The following is a 14,602-nucleotide window of genomic DNA, read 5'->3' as shown; positions in this document are numbered from 1 at the left end:
CAGCAGGAAGTATTAGTGATGGCACAGACTCAGTCAACAGCCAGGAAGTAATCCAAATCTCTTCTGTTGTCTTGTACAACTCAGGCAAGGGAATCTAGAGACCACTGAGCTCTAATGGCCCTAGCAGTGGATCAGGCTATTCTTTTTTTTTTTTCTTTTTAAAGTAGGCTCCAAGCCCAGCGGGGGTCACAACCCTAGATCAAGACCTGAGCTGAGATCAAGAGTTGGATGCTTAACCAACTGAGCCACCCAGCACCCCCCACCCCACCAGATCTGGTTATTCTGTTAACAGTCTAGGGCAGATTCTTAACCATGGCCTCATTTGCAGCAGATCCCGCCAGGAAAAAGGATTCCAAAAAAGGATCCCCAAATGGATCCCCAAATCCATTCTTTCATTAGGGTTGTACCCTGTGGGAGGTCACAGTCCTGAGAATGTGTGTAGCCATTGTCTTCCTATTTGGAGGAGTTGTCATCTGGGTAGTCATTTATAATGGATAGAACTCTCTTGTTTCTATGGTAAGTGTTTAGGGCAGGAAAGATCCCTGTGACCAATTGAAGTATAGTGAAGGGAGAAATTGAATAACCTAGGAGATATTGTCCCGTTCTTTTCTGACTGTCTAGGCAGGTAAATGTCCAAGGTTGTCACTTATAGGCACGGGCAAAAATATATTCTGTGGGAGTGCAAAATATTCCTTTTTAAGTCTGATTATCAACAGACTCATTTGTAGGTATGGAGGGTAAGACAGGAGAAAACCAGGGGTCTGTTTTATTCAAGCAGCCAGATAAATGCTTCTTTTGATATCATAGCGTAGTTGAAAGACCCTTGTACAAAAGAGGGTCTTACAGCCAGAAGAGTCTGTTGGAAAACTAGTCAGGCTCCAATGTGTTTTTATGAGGCAAGGGCTAGTGGCAGATAATTCTTTTCTTTTTTTAATCTTTTTTTTTTTAAGTTTATTTATTTTTAAGATAAAAAATAAAATCTTTATTTTGAGAAAGAGAAAGAGAGCACAAGCGGGGGAGGGCAGAGATAAGGAGAGACAGAATCCCAAGCCGGCTCCTTGCCATCAGCACGAAGCTGGACTGGAGCTCCAACTCACAAACCAAACCGTGAGATCACGACTTGGTCAAGAGTCAGTTGCTTAACCGACCGTTCCACCCAGGCACCCCTGGCAGGTAATTCTTGATGAAGTTTAGAACGAGATTGGAGGGTGACTATCCATGGGAAATGTTGCCCAGGTCAGTTCTTGGGCAGGGATTAGGGTAGGTAAAGCAAGGAGAGCTTCCCTTTCGAAGGAGGTAAGGCTATTTTAACATGGTAAGTAAGGTCAAAAGGGGCTGTCTGATTTATGGTGACATTGGAGAGAAAAGAGAGGTTGTAAACAGGGATGACCAAAGGGGCACTGTATCCTCCATAGCCTATAGTGGCCTGATGGTGGCAGATCCAACAGTCAGAAAGATTTCCTGCCTGTGCTAAACTCTGGGATATTTGTGTGACTGTTTTTCCTCTGTGACAAAACAGGGAGGAGGCATCAAGTCAGGAAAATAATTTATTTAAATGAAATAAAGGAAAAGAAACTAAAGGAGGATAATAGCAGCACCAATTTAAGAGTAAGAAGATACTATAGTAGTAGAATGGGTTTTTAACCAAAGGAGGGATTTTACCACCAGTGGAGAATCCCAACTTTGTGTGAAAGAGCAAAGATCACAAGGATTCTTAGAAGGAACAATAATCTAAGAATTTCAACCAGCTTAATTGTCTTCATATATCATTGCAATAACTGGCATCTCTGGATTTTGTTTTGTTTTGTTTTGGGAAGTGGCAAACAATAATGTAATTAGAATAACTTAATCAAAGAGCTTTCAGCAGTAAAGGGAAATCAAAGAGCTAAACAGTGGGTAATAACTATGACAAAGGATTGATACACTGGTGTGGTCCTGACTCTTGCAAAAGCAGTTTACATCAGATGCTGGTGGCTTCCAGTCCAGGACTCAAAGAGTCACCTGGAATAAGTTTAAGTTTTCTGGAAATTCTTAGTTGGCTGCCTCTGGTAGGTAGAGAAGACCATTTAGGAGGAGGAGCCTTTTCTAAATGAGAAATATGAATCCATGAGTCAGTGCTTCCTCCGCTTGGCAGCATAAGGACTGGTTAATTAATACCTGGTATGTCCCCTTCCATCAGAACTTAGAGCATCCTTATGAAGGTGTCTTTTTCAGCAAACATAATCTCCAGGTTGGAGGTCATGATGGTGTATGTCTTTGTTTCCCCAGGGCAAGCTATGTAAAGATTGTTCTAGAAGCTGGGAGTTAGCCTTTATTTTCTAAAAAAAAATTTTAATGTGTATTTATTTTTGAGAGAGAGAGACAGAGTGCTAGCAGGGGAGGGGCAGAGAGAGAGGGAGACACAGAATCCCAAGCAGGCTCCAGGCTCCAAGCTGTCAGCACAGAGCCCGACGTGTGGCTCCAACCTATGAACTGTGAGATCATGACCTGAGCCGGAAGTCAGAGACTTAACTGACTGAGCCACCCAGGCACCCCAAGAAGCTGGGTGTTAGCCTTTAAAGCTTTAACAATTTCCTTGCAATACATTAGGAATTTCCTTTAAGCAAAACTAGTTGATACATGCTTTTATCCAGCCTCATAACCCTGCCAGTAGTAAGTTCAATAAGAGATTATCTGTTCTTTCCAGGACAAGTTAAGCAAGACCAGTTGCAGAACTTTAGGCCAAGGCAGTTTAAAAGACTCTATTAGTTTAGCTAATTTAATGGTTCCACTAATACATTCTATCAATCCTAAAGATTGGGATTGATAAGCACAATGGAAATGCTGCAGAATGGGCCACATTTTGCAGATAGATTGGATTACTCAGCTAGTAAAATGAGATCCCAAATTGCTATGAAGTTCAGAGGGAACTCCCCAGGTAGGAATAATCTTTTCTAACAATGTCTTGCCTGCTGCTCTGGTGGTGGGTTTCCAACATGGAAATGAACTCAACCTACCTACTGAGAAAACATATAAATCATTGCTAGTATATATTTATATCCTTGGGAGGGAGGCAACAGGATGAAATCCATTTGCCATAGCGTGAAAATTCCAGAAGGCAAAGGGGAATGTCCCATACAAGTATGAATAGGCTTTCCAGAATTCTGTTTTGGGTAAATCTGACAACTAGGGTATACCTGTGAGATGATTTTTGGTGATGGCTTCTAGTAGTATTGTCTTCCCAGTGAGACCATCTTATCAGTATTCTAATGTGTCAAATCATGTATATATTGCAGGACATGTCTCTGTAGGCAATCGGAGGATGGGTTGATAGGATCTATCCATTGATTTTATCTGAGGTCAGATTTATAACCTTGTTCTGTCCATTTCTTTCTATTTTGCCAAACAGTTAACTGTTGGGCTTCTGTTATTTTATGTTTTTGATTGTCAGCGAATTCAGGAGACATGGAAGTTGCAAGTGCCTTTATTAAAGGTGACGGCTGACTTAAAGCTGCTGAGTTAGTAACTGCATCAGGCAAACGACTTCCTCTGCTTTTCTCTGTTTGCCATAGAGTGTCCTAGAATTTTAATTATCACCAAATTTGGGTAGTTGAATAACATTTAAAAAATTTGTAATGTTTATTTATTTTGGGGGGTGGGGAGGCAGAAAGAGAGGGAGACACCAAATCCGAAGTAGGCTCCAGGCTCTGAGCTGTCAGCACAGAGCCCAACGTGGGGCTCAAACTCATGAGCTGTGAGATTATAACCTGAGCTGAAGTTGGACACTCAGCCAACTGAGCCACCAGGCACCCCAGATACCATTTAATAGATCTAATACATAAGAACTGTTTTTTATTTTCTGTTCAGAAGAAGTCAAGAAACCTCTTTGTTTCCAGAGCATATCAAAATCATGAGCAACACCAAAGGCGTATGTACTATTGGAATAGATGTTAGCAGCTTTATCTTTACCTAGAAAATAGGCTCTAGTTAAGGCAAAGAGTTCTGCCTGCTGAACAGAAGTGGCCGTTGGTATGGGTTTAGCTTCAGTGGTTTCAGTTAGATATTATAACATAACCGTCTAGATAGAGACCGGTTTTATCCTTTAAATAGGATCTGTCAGTAAGCCAGATTAATTCAGCATTCTTGAGATAAATTTCCTGTAAATCAATCCAAGGGGTTAAAAGTTGATCAGTCAGCCTTAAACAGTCATGAGAGGTTTCATCATTTGGCAGAGGAAGAAGTGTGGCCGGGTTTAAGGTGTTACAGGAAGCAATGGTCATGGTGAGGGGGCGGGGAGCAAAAGTCCTTCAGTGGAGGTTAGCCTGCTGGTAGATAAGAGCTGAGTGTGGGGAGAGTGAAGCAAAGCTTCTACTGAGTGGATGGTAAGTAGAGAACCCATCACTCTTTCTTTTATGCGTTGTGGCAAGTTGGCAGTAGCTGCTGTTGGCCTCATATGAGGAGGGAGGCCCTTAGCTACTAGATCTAATTGTTGGCTCTAATAACCTATGGGCCTATGTTGATCCCCATGGCATTGAGTAAGTACACATATGGCATTTCCCATAATTTTGTGGAAAAAAAGGAAAAAAGCAACTTGTAATTAAGATGACCCAGTGCACGTAAATCATGAAGGCTGTCTTTAATGAGGAATCTTGAGCCTTTTTGACCAGATGAGAAGTTTAGTCTGATCAGCTTTAGGAAGAGTATAAACACTGGGCTATGGCAAAAAAAAACAAAAACAGTGAAATCCAGTTCCTACACTACACTGCTAGTCCCCCCGATCCTCTGAGCTTTTTGTGCTATGGCAAGGGAAGGGTAAAATGCCCTGACTCCTGTCTGGATCTAGATGGAGGCCATGATCAATAATTAGATGCCCCAGTATTTAACTTGAATTTGCAACTCTGGAGTTTCTCTTTTGACATTTTATGTCCTTTTTTTTTTTTTTTTTTTTTTTGCTAATTCTCAGAGGAGATGGACAGTGTCTTCCAAGGATGTCTCTTCTGAGGGTGAACAGAGGAGGAGATCATACACATATTGCAAAAAGGAAGAATTCTGAAAAAAAAAATGACATCAGCAAATCAGCCTTCAGAATTTGAGAAAAATAGGTAGGGCTTTTGGTATAGCCCTGAGGCATAACAGTCCAGGTAAATTGTTGATTTTCCCATGTAAAGGCAAACAGGTATTGGCTTTCAGGGTCGGTACAAAGATCTATGACAGTGAAGGTTGTGCTTTCTGGAGATAAGACTGAAAGTAGAGTATGAAGATTTGGCACAACTGGGTGCTGAAGAATAACGATATTGTTGATAACTCTTAACTCCTGAACAAACCTCCATTCTCTTCCATGGGATTTTTGTACAGGAAGGAAGGGAATATTACAAGGGCTTGTATATTGAACAGTTAGGCTTTGTGTGTGTTTTTAAAAAAATTTTTTTGGCCTTATTTAATATATTCCTCAATTATGGGCTTGATTCCTTGAACAGCCTCTGTATATAATGGATGTTGGCAGGGGCACCTGGGTGGCTCAGTCGGTTAAGTGTCTGACTTCAGCTCGGGTCATGATCTCACAGTTTGTGAGTTTGAGCCCCACGTCAGGTTCTGTGCTGACAGCTTAGAGCCTGGAGCCTCCTTTGGATTCTGTGTCTCCCTCTCTCTCTGCTCCTCCCCCGCTCATGCTCTGTCTGTCTCTCCTTCAAAAATAAATAAATAAAAACATTTTTAAAAATGGATGTTGGTAAATATTTGTCAGAGGATTTCTTTCATCCACTAGAATTTTTATAGGTGGTGCAGAGTGGATGTGGCCTCTATCAGTGGCATTTTTTTTGCCCAAAGTTTCTCATGGATAGAATCTTGGAGACAGATGGGTGTATGAGCTATGTTATTAAAGAACACAGGGACAGGGGATGCCTGGCTGACTCAGTCCATGGAGCATGCAACTCTTGATCTCAGGGTTGTGAGTTTGAGCCCCACGTTGAGTGTAGAGATTACCTAAACATTAAAAAAAAAAAAAAAAAAATCTTAAAAAAAAAAAAAGATAACACAGGGACAGTAACCAAGAAATCGTCTTGAAATTTTTCATCAGGTTAAAATTTAAAAATATTTCCTTTTTTTGGAAAAAAGATGTGTGTCAATTGTTGTAATTGCATGTTCCTAATTTGGGTTGCTTATACTTGAGTATTTAGGGCTTGTGTGGGTTTCTTTTTTGTGTCTTTTTGAATAGCTTTGGAGAGCTGCCCAGCAGTAATTAACTAGGTCATGGAGTTTCATAGTAGCCCAGTTAAGTTGCAGGGGTGGTTTTTGTTTTTGTTTGTTTAAGTTGCAGGTTTTGAAAAATTAATTAATTAATTAAAAAATTTTAAATCTGAATTGCAGGTTCATCTTGCAAACCTTCAATAAAAGCACAATTTAACAAGGTGGAGGTGTGATGGTCAACTTTTTCAATGCCAGATAATTGCTTAAAAATTTTCTCACATCTTTCAAAATCATACAAAACCCATTCATCAGATCTTTGGACACATTTTTTGGATTTTTTTCCAGGTCGATCTTTGGACACATTTTTTTGGATTTTTTTCCAGGTCAATAGTATGGGGAAAACCATCAAGAATCTCTTTGTGGAGTCTTTTAGCTAATTTTGAGGCTTCTTTCATGTCTACAGCCTTTTTGTGGGGAAATCCAATAAAAGATCTGTCCATACTCCTTTTTGCATCCATTCTCTAGCAAGTCTTTCATCTACTAACATGAGAATGAGCTGATAAAGATCAGAGAATCCTGGCTTATAAATTTGGACTACAATCAAGAATTGTCTAGCAAACCCAATAGGGTTTTCTCTAGGGTTAGGAAACTCCTTGGTAATAGCTCATAGTTCAGCTTTACTCCAAGGAGAACGAGAGAACTGGGATCCTAAAATATCATCTCCTGGCTTAACTATAAAAGATGCTACAGGTAGGGGTGGGTCCTGAGAAGTCTCTAGATAATCATAGAAAGGAAGTTCAGCAAGAAAATGAGAGAGGGATGGTGGACAGATAGGCAGTGGGGAGCAAATGGAGGGAGTGATGGAGCAGCAGAAGACTCTTCGAGTTTAGTAAGTCTCTGAGACAATTCAGAATTTGCCTTAGTTTAGAATTAGTATCCTGGAAGGAAGCAATTTTTGAGTCATGAACACATTTTGAAGACTTGAAATGATAATTAAAATAAGCTTCCCATGGGGCACCTTGGTGGCTCCATTCGGTTGAGCACCCGACTCTTGATTTCAGTTCAGGTCATGATCCCAGGGTCATGGGATCAAGTTCCACATCAGGTTCCTCACTGAGTGTGGAACCTGCTTCTGACTCTCTCTCTCTCTCTCTCTCTCTCTCTCTCTCTCTCTCTCTCTCTTCCTCTGCCCCTCTCCCCTGCTCACTCTCTCTCTTTCACAAACAAATTCCTCATATGGATTATTTAGTCTTCTATTCTTTCTTTCTCTAATTGATTGCACATATAAACTAACATAGGAATTTTGAAAGAGCCCCAGGTTGGCCAATTAAATTTTAAATCATCCCAGGTAATCATTGTTCAGAGAGACAGGAATTTGCAGGATGAGGGCCCATAATTCTTATACATAAAACCAGTAGGATTTCCAGAAGAAGGCTGCCCAGCAGCCTATTTCTCAAAAAGCAAACTGCATTTTCAAGAGGAACTAAGTACTCACCAGGGCAACAGACAGGAAGTGAAGTTCTGAGAACAAAAGTGGCAACAGAGGACACTCAAAGCAGAACCTCAGACTGGGAAATTTGGATTACAAGAAGACTTATCAGACTCTGACTGGGACCACTGGGGAGATGACAGGGCACAACGGACTCTTTAAGTACCTCATTTGAATCTATGAGAGAGCCAGAGGAGGGAGATGAGATGCTCTCCGGTCCCACTTCTGACATCATGTAATGTCAAACAAAATTTGCAGTGAAGCTGCAAGGCAAACAAAAATTTATTTGGGGACTTAAGAATTGCAATTTGGGAGACACATATTGGGAGAAAATCCAAATTGTGCTCTGCTGATGGGTAAAAGCAGTGGGTCTCTAATGGCAAAAAAGAGCATTCCAAGATGGCTTACATAAATTGTTTTGCAAAATTATAATTGGCTAAAAGAGTCTAATTCCTGTTGAATTGCAGCTTTCCATCTGGGGCTGCAAGAAGCAGTATATTGCAGTTTGGCAATGAACTATATTTATTATTTAAAAAATTTTTTATATTTATTTATTTTTGAGAGAGGGAGAGAGAGACACACAAAGTACAAGTGGAAGAGGGGCAGAGAAGACACAGAATCCAAAACAGGCTCCAGGCTCTGAGCTGTCAGCACCGAGCGCGATGCAGGGCTCAAACTCACCAACTGTGAGATCATGAACTGAGCGAAAATCAGACACTTAACAGTCTAAGCTACCCAGGTGCCCCAGGAATGAACTATATTTAACGTTAATGTTCTGTGCCCAGATGGCCTTGCATAAGCCCCACTTCTCTAGTGGACTCATAGCTCCATTTAGATGTGCTTTCTTAATAGGATTGACTTCATTTCAGGTTTTTTCCCTTGTGAGTCACATCCTGGAGAAAACAAATAGGGTAAACCTTAGAAACTGTGCTGAACTGGAGGTTACAGAATTTGGGAAAACGTATCAACTCTAAATCCAGGACCCATATGGGGAGAAGAAAAAGTTGTCAGGGAAAGAATTCCTGGATCTTTAAAACAAAAAGAGAAAGGGTGGGACTGGGGTGGGGATGGTATAGGGATGTGACCGGCAAATGCAGACCATCCATTCATTTATTGACACAATACTGGTTCCAAGCAATTCAGATAACTAAGGGACTCCTCATAATAGAACTATACAATATAGCACCTTTGTAAGAGCTCAGCTATTCCTCCCCCCTCTTTTGCAAGTTTAATTAAGCTTACATAAAATTACAAATCAATGGCCCTTGCTTAGCTATCAGAATCCCCCATCTGTTTCCAGTTTCCTGAACACAATTTTTCCTGTTTGCCATTTTACCCACCTTACCCACTGCTATGGTCCAAGCCACTGTTTCCCAGCCCTGTTTCTGTCTCATTCATAAAACTGAGTCCAGTACCAAATGAAGGGTATATTCTATCATCGTTATTGTTGTTATGCTATTATTATTATTATCCTTATTCATTGAGTAATTTTAGCAAAGGTAAAAACAGGGTAATCTAAAAGTAAAGTTCACCTTCGTAATGAACTATGAACAATTGAAACATTGAAAGCACAATTTTTTAAAGTTTATTTATTTATTTATTTTGAGAGAAAGAGAGAGAACGAGCGAGCAGGGAAGGGGCGGGGGTAGTGGGGACAAAGGATCTGAAGTAGGCTCTACGCTGACAGCAGACAGCTGGATGTGGGACTCAAATTCACAAACCAGGAGATCATGACCTGAGCTGAAGTCAGACACTTAACCGACTGAGCCACCCAGGCATCCCTGAAAGCACAATTTTAAATGATGGATGAGATCAGTCCTAAGTAAAAATCATCCCCAGGAAATATTCATCTATATTTGATTGGCGAAAGTTTTTTTTTAATTGCCCAAATCCAATCCAGTTTACACAAAAGACAAGAGTATGACATAATTATATTTAAGAAAGTGCAAACTTAGTCAATTAATTTTATGGACTGTCTAACGTAAGTGTATATAAACCAAAAGAAGATGATCTATGATAAATCTACAAAAAGAAAAATGGGGGACCAGCCTCAGTCTTCTGTAATGTTTCCACAGCATCACATGGGGAAGGGTGTATATATATAAAAAATATATATATATATATATAATGTTTAAGATATATATATGTATACATATATATACATATATATACATATACATGTATACATGTATACATATATATATACATATATATACATATATATAGAAATATATATATAGATATAGATATATATAGATATATATAGATATATCTATATATCTATATATATAGATATAGATATATATATCTATATATCTATATATATAGATCTATATTATCTATATCTATATCTATATATATATCTATATCTATATATATATATAAAGAGAGAGAGAGAGAAAGAGAGAGAGAGAGAGAGACATAAACATTCTGGTCACCAAAGAAATGTACTATTATGTGACAGGAAAAGACAGTTTACCAGACTGCTCCTTGGCCAGGGTGACATTACCTTTAGAACTTCACAACATACTTTATTCTGAATTCAAGTTCTGCAACCCACCTCCAGCACAATCACTTAGACCCCCAATCTCATTGGTTTCACTCATGGCCCAAAGAAGAGTCTACCCTATGAGACTCAGCAGGCCTCCTCAGACCACATCTTTATCTTGTGGCCTATCCAACAAGAGGGCTCAGGGTCCAGGTCACATCAGACCCTACCTTGAATCCCATCCTACCCCTAACCTTGGCTAGTTTACATCTCTTACTGCCTACCTCACAAGTTTTTGACCTCTAAAGGGCACAGACTCAGGCATTTTGAGTGTGTATATCTGCTGCACTGTGAACACTGTATACAGCAGATACTTAACGGTCAAATATATGAAATGTTTATTATTTCTCTTTAAGCCACCTCAAGCCAAGTCCCCATACTCTATTCATTTATGACCATTTTGATCTGTTTTCAACATCCCAGTCAAGAGGTTCCCAGTTTCTCAGTTTACAGTGCACTTAGTATCTCAGCAATTTTTTATAGCCCCCTTAGTTCAAAATAAATACTTAACACATTTACTTTTTAAGTAGTTGGTTCCTAACAACTTAGCAACCATTTAGAAAAAATAATACACACACACTGAACGAAAAAAAAATATTTGTTTATATTTCTTAGATAACTGCAAATAATCCCTAAGGGGATGTGTGTGCCTGTTGGGCATTGAACAACTTCTCAAACCTTGGAATCCAATACTGCTACCCTCATTTCCTGTTCTGGGATGATTTTCATGCAGTACTTATTTTTTTTATCAGAGGGACCTCCTAAAACCCAACTTCACAAAGACATTTTGTCATCAAAAAGAATGTTGCAACAATCTAATGTTCATATTATGAGTTACTTTGAACTGGTAGTTTGCAGAGTATACAGAGATATTGAATATGGCTGTGTTTCCCTTAAAATCTTTAAATATCCCATGGTACCCCTGAGAATTTGTACCGGGGCACAGAGTTTGGAAACTATGGCTCCAGTCACTCCATGCCACCTCCATTCCCGAGTTTATGTAGTATAGATGAGTAGACTCTGCAATCAAACTACCTGTGTATGAATTCCTTCTCCACTCCTTACTTACTGGCTGTGTGATCCGAGGCAAGTGAAAGTCTCATTCTGCCTCAGTATTCTCATCTGTAAGGTAGTGATAATAATAGTATTTACTGTTGTTGCAAGAAGTGTAGAAAATGCTTGTTAAGTGTTTAGATAAGTGCCTGGAATTATAGTAATTATAATTATAGTAAATTATAGTAAATGTTGGCTATTATTATTATTATTCCCCATTGTCTCTTTTTCTTTCTGGTTTCTCTAGGTCCGCCTAACCATAAATTGGGTAAGAAGAACAACCAGAGGTGCACCCAGCCCATCAACATCAACTCTTATTGTGCACTGTTCAAAACAGTAACCACTAGCCAAATGTGGCTATGTAAATGTAAGAACATTAAGATGAAATAAAAACAAAAATTCAGTTCCTTAGTTATACTAGCCACACTGCAACTGCTCAACAGCCAGATGAGGCTAGTGGCTACCATTATCCATGGTAGAGAAACATTTCCATCATCACAGAAATTTTTATTGCACAGCATTGTTCTTATCTTTTCTAGACACTGCTACCCTGTATGTACCTAAAAGAAGCTAGAACTATGTCCATGAGTTCATGAGTTCAAGTCCTGCATTGGGCTCCACACCCAGCATGGAGCCTACTTAAACAAGAACAACAATAAACAACTAGACTATACCCTCTCCCACCTCACCCAAACTCCCATACTACCCTGCATCTTGGTTAACTCACTCACTCTGGGTATAACTGAAAACATTCTTTGCCCTGGAAACGGAGTCAGGGACTGTGCTGTTTTCACACAGGTGTAAATTACCACTTCAGGAAAGGGGAAAGAAGAAACAGGGTATATGAAGAAGAGAAATCAAATTGGGACACTGTGGGTCACAGAAGCTAGGCCGATGTTTCTCACCCTATTCTCCACCATCTATTTAGCAACAACTTGGAAGGTTGGAAGGTTACTACTTGGCTGAAAGCCTGAAGAAAAAATGCTTCCAAATCTTTACAGTTTCTTGATATTCTCCAGTCATAGACTTTTATGAAATATTCCCCTCAAAATTCATTCTGTTAAAGCTTTTACCTTGTAATCCCAATGTGACTATTTGGGGATAGGGACTTTAAAGAGGTAATTAAGGTTAAATAAGGTCATAAGGGACCCTAATCCAGTATGACTGGTGTCATATAAAAAAAGGAAGAGACACCAGGTATACGTGTGCACAGACGGCCATGTGAGGACACAGTGGACAAGGCAGCTATTTGCAAGCCAAGGAGAGAGGCCTGTAGACACCTATATCTTGGACTTTAAGCCTCCAGAACTGTAAGAAAATAAATTTCTGTTGTTTAAGCCACTGGTCTGTTGTATTTTGTTATGGCAGCCCTGGCAAACTAATACACCTCTCCAGTGTAAGTGAGAAGACCCCACCCCACAAGTAAGATGGCACATACCAGGGATAATATTGACACTATTCACCTGGATCGCACAGGAATCAAGCAAGCAGCCAACACCAGCCATAAACACCTGATGCCAGCCACATTGGAGTACCTCAGCTAGATATTCACCCTGGTTGGGACCGCAGGTGACAGTATTACTCAGTACACAAATTCACCTCAAGATGGTGCTTAAGTTTGTTCATTCATTAATTTAATAGCCATTTATATAGCAACTTCCATGTGCCAGGCATTGAGCATAAAAAAAGACTCCATCCCAAATATCAGGTATTCTGCCACCTCTGTGCTTCTTCCTTTTTCAATCTGGCTGGCAAATGATGTGAGTGCAGAAGCATTAAACCGTAAGTCAGAAGAACTGGACTTTTAGTCCCGTTTCAATCTCCCACTTAGTTTAAGTAACTATAGCTTATAGAGCCTCCGTTTCTATATCTATAAAATATAGTCTTGCCTTCCCTGTCCATCTTGTAGTGGGTTTTGAAATCAAAATATAAAAGTGCTTTATTAACTGGGAGCAAGTTACAAATATTATCATTACTTTTTGTAATTCTCTGCCTGTTGATCTACTCGAGACAGAGCTCAAATCCAAGTTATCCATGCACAATAATATAATAATCCCTCTTTATAGTTCTAAAGTTTTCTCTGGCTGCTCTGGATGGAAGTGATTTCTTTTTTCCCTGAACTTGGATGATACTGTTTAACTCATTTGGTGTGGAGCACATTTTGCATCATGAATTTCTCGTATTCATATTTTTCCACGTAATAAAAGATACTCATGTTGATATTTTGTACAGTGACTTTTCACATTATGTCTCCCTAACAAGAGTGTGCGTTTCTTAAGGAGTGTCTTTCGCAAAGAGTAGATACTTAACAAATATGCGTAGATGTATCAATCGCTTCAATTTTACCATCTGTAGTAGGTCAAAAAGCATGGCCACCATATTTTGCAGCTCCTCCCATCAAGGTGTGAAGTCCATTTGCCTTGAACCTGGGCAGCCTTATGACTTGCTCTAACCATTAGATGTAGTAGGGATGAAGTTGTGCTAATGCTGGAGCTAGGCATAAAGATGTCTTAGAGCTTCTCCTTTCACTCTGTTGGACCATTGCCCTAAGCACCGCCATGCCATAAAGAAGCCCCATCAGGCCAGCACATTCAGTTGCCAGACATGTAAGTAAGGCCATCTTGGACCATTCAGTTGTTACCAGTCACCACTGCACACTCATGAGTGAGCCTGGGTGAAACCAATGAAAGAACCATCCAGCCAACATGCAGAATCAGAAGGTAAAAACATACATCACTTTGTTTGGGGCTGTTTGTTGTGCAGCAACAGACAGCTGAAGAGCAGAAGAAGTATTTCTTCCCTCCGGGTAGGTAGGATTTTTCTCTATCTCTTTTATGGCCTTTCTCACAAATTACTACCTTGCTTTCTGGGTAATTACCTTCTGACCACTACCAGATTGTAATGTCATTGAGGGTGAAACAACTTATTGGTTTTAGATTTCTCCTAAAATACTATACCCAGAACTGTAGGTAGTAGGTGATGAGTCCATTTGCAGAATAAGTAATGGCTCCTTCCAAGGGAGTCTTGAAATTCAAGTCCCAGAGGAGTTTATTATAAAGTAGTTTTCATTATGAGAGCACTTAGAGAGCCACTGTCTTAACTCTGTCCCACAGCCTAATAGGGGTGGTTAGTGTGTGGGTAGAGGTTAGTATGGCATGGAAAGAGAGCTTTAACAGGACATTATTCAGGGATTATTCCATCACACCTTCCTTCAGTGCCCCCTATACCTGTCAGAACATGCTTTATATTGGTTAACATTTTCTTCTTCTTTTGCTTCTCTAGCCATACACCCCTATATTTAACCTATAATGAAAACATCACCAGGAGCCCAAACTACTAAATGAATA

The sequence above is a fragment of the Prionailurus bengalensis genome, chromosome B3 (assembly GCF_016509475.1).
Source record: "Prionailurus bengalensis isolate Pbe53 chromosome B3, Fcat_Pben_1.1_paternal_pri, whole genome shotgun sequence".
Taxonomy (NCBI): Eukaryota; Metazoa; Chordata; class Mammalia; order Carnivora; family Felidae; genus Prionailurus; species Prionailurus bengalensis.
The sequence above is the reverse complement of the archived record's forward strand: the minus strand, read 5'-3'. Positions refer to the sequence as shown.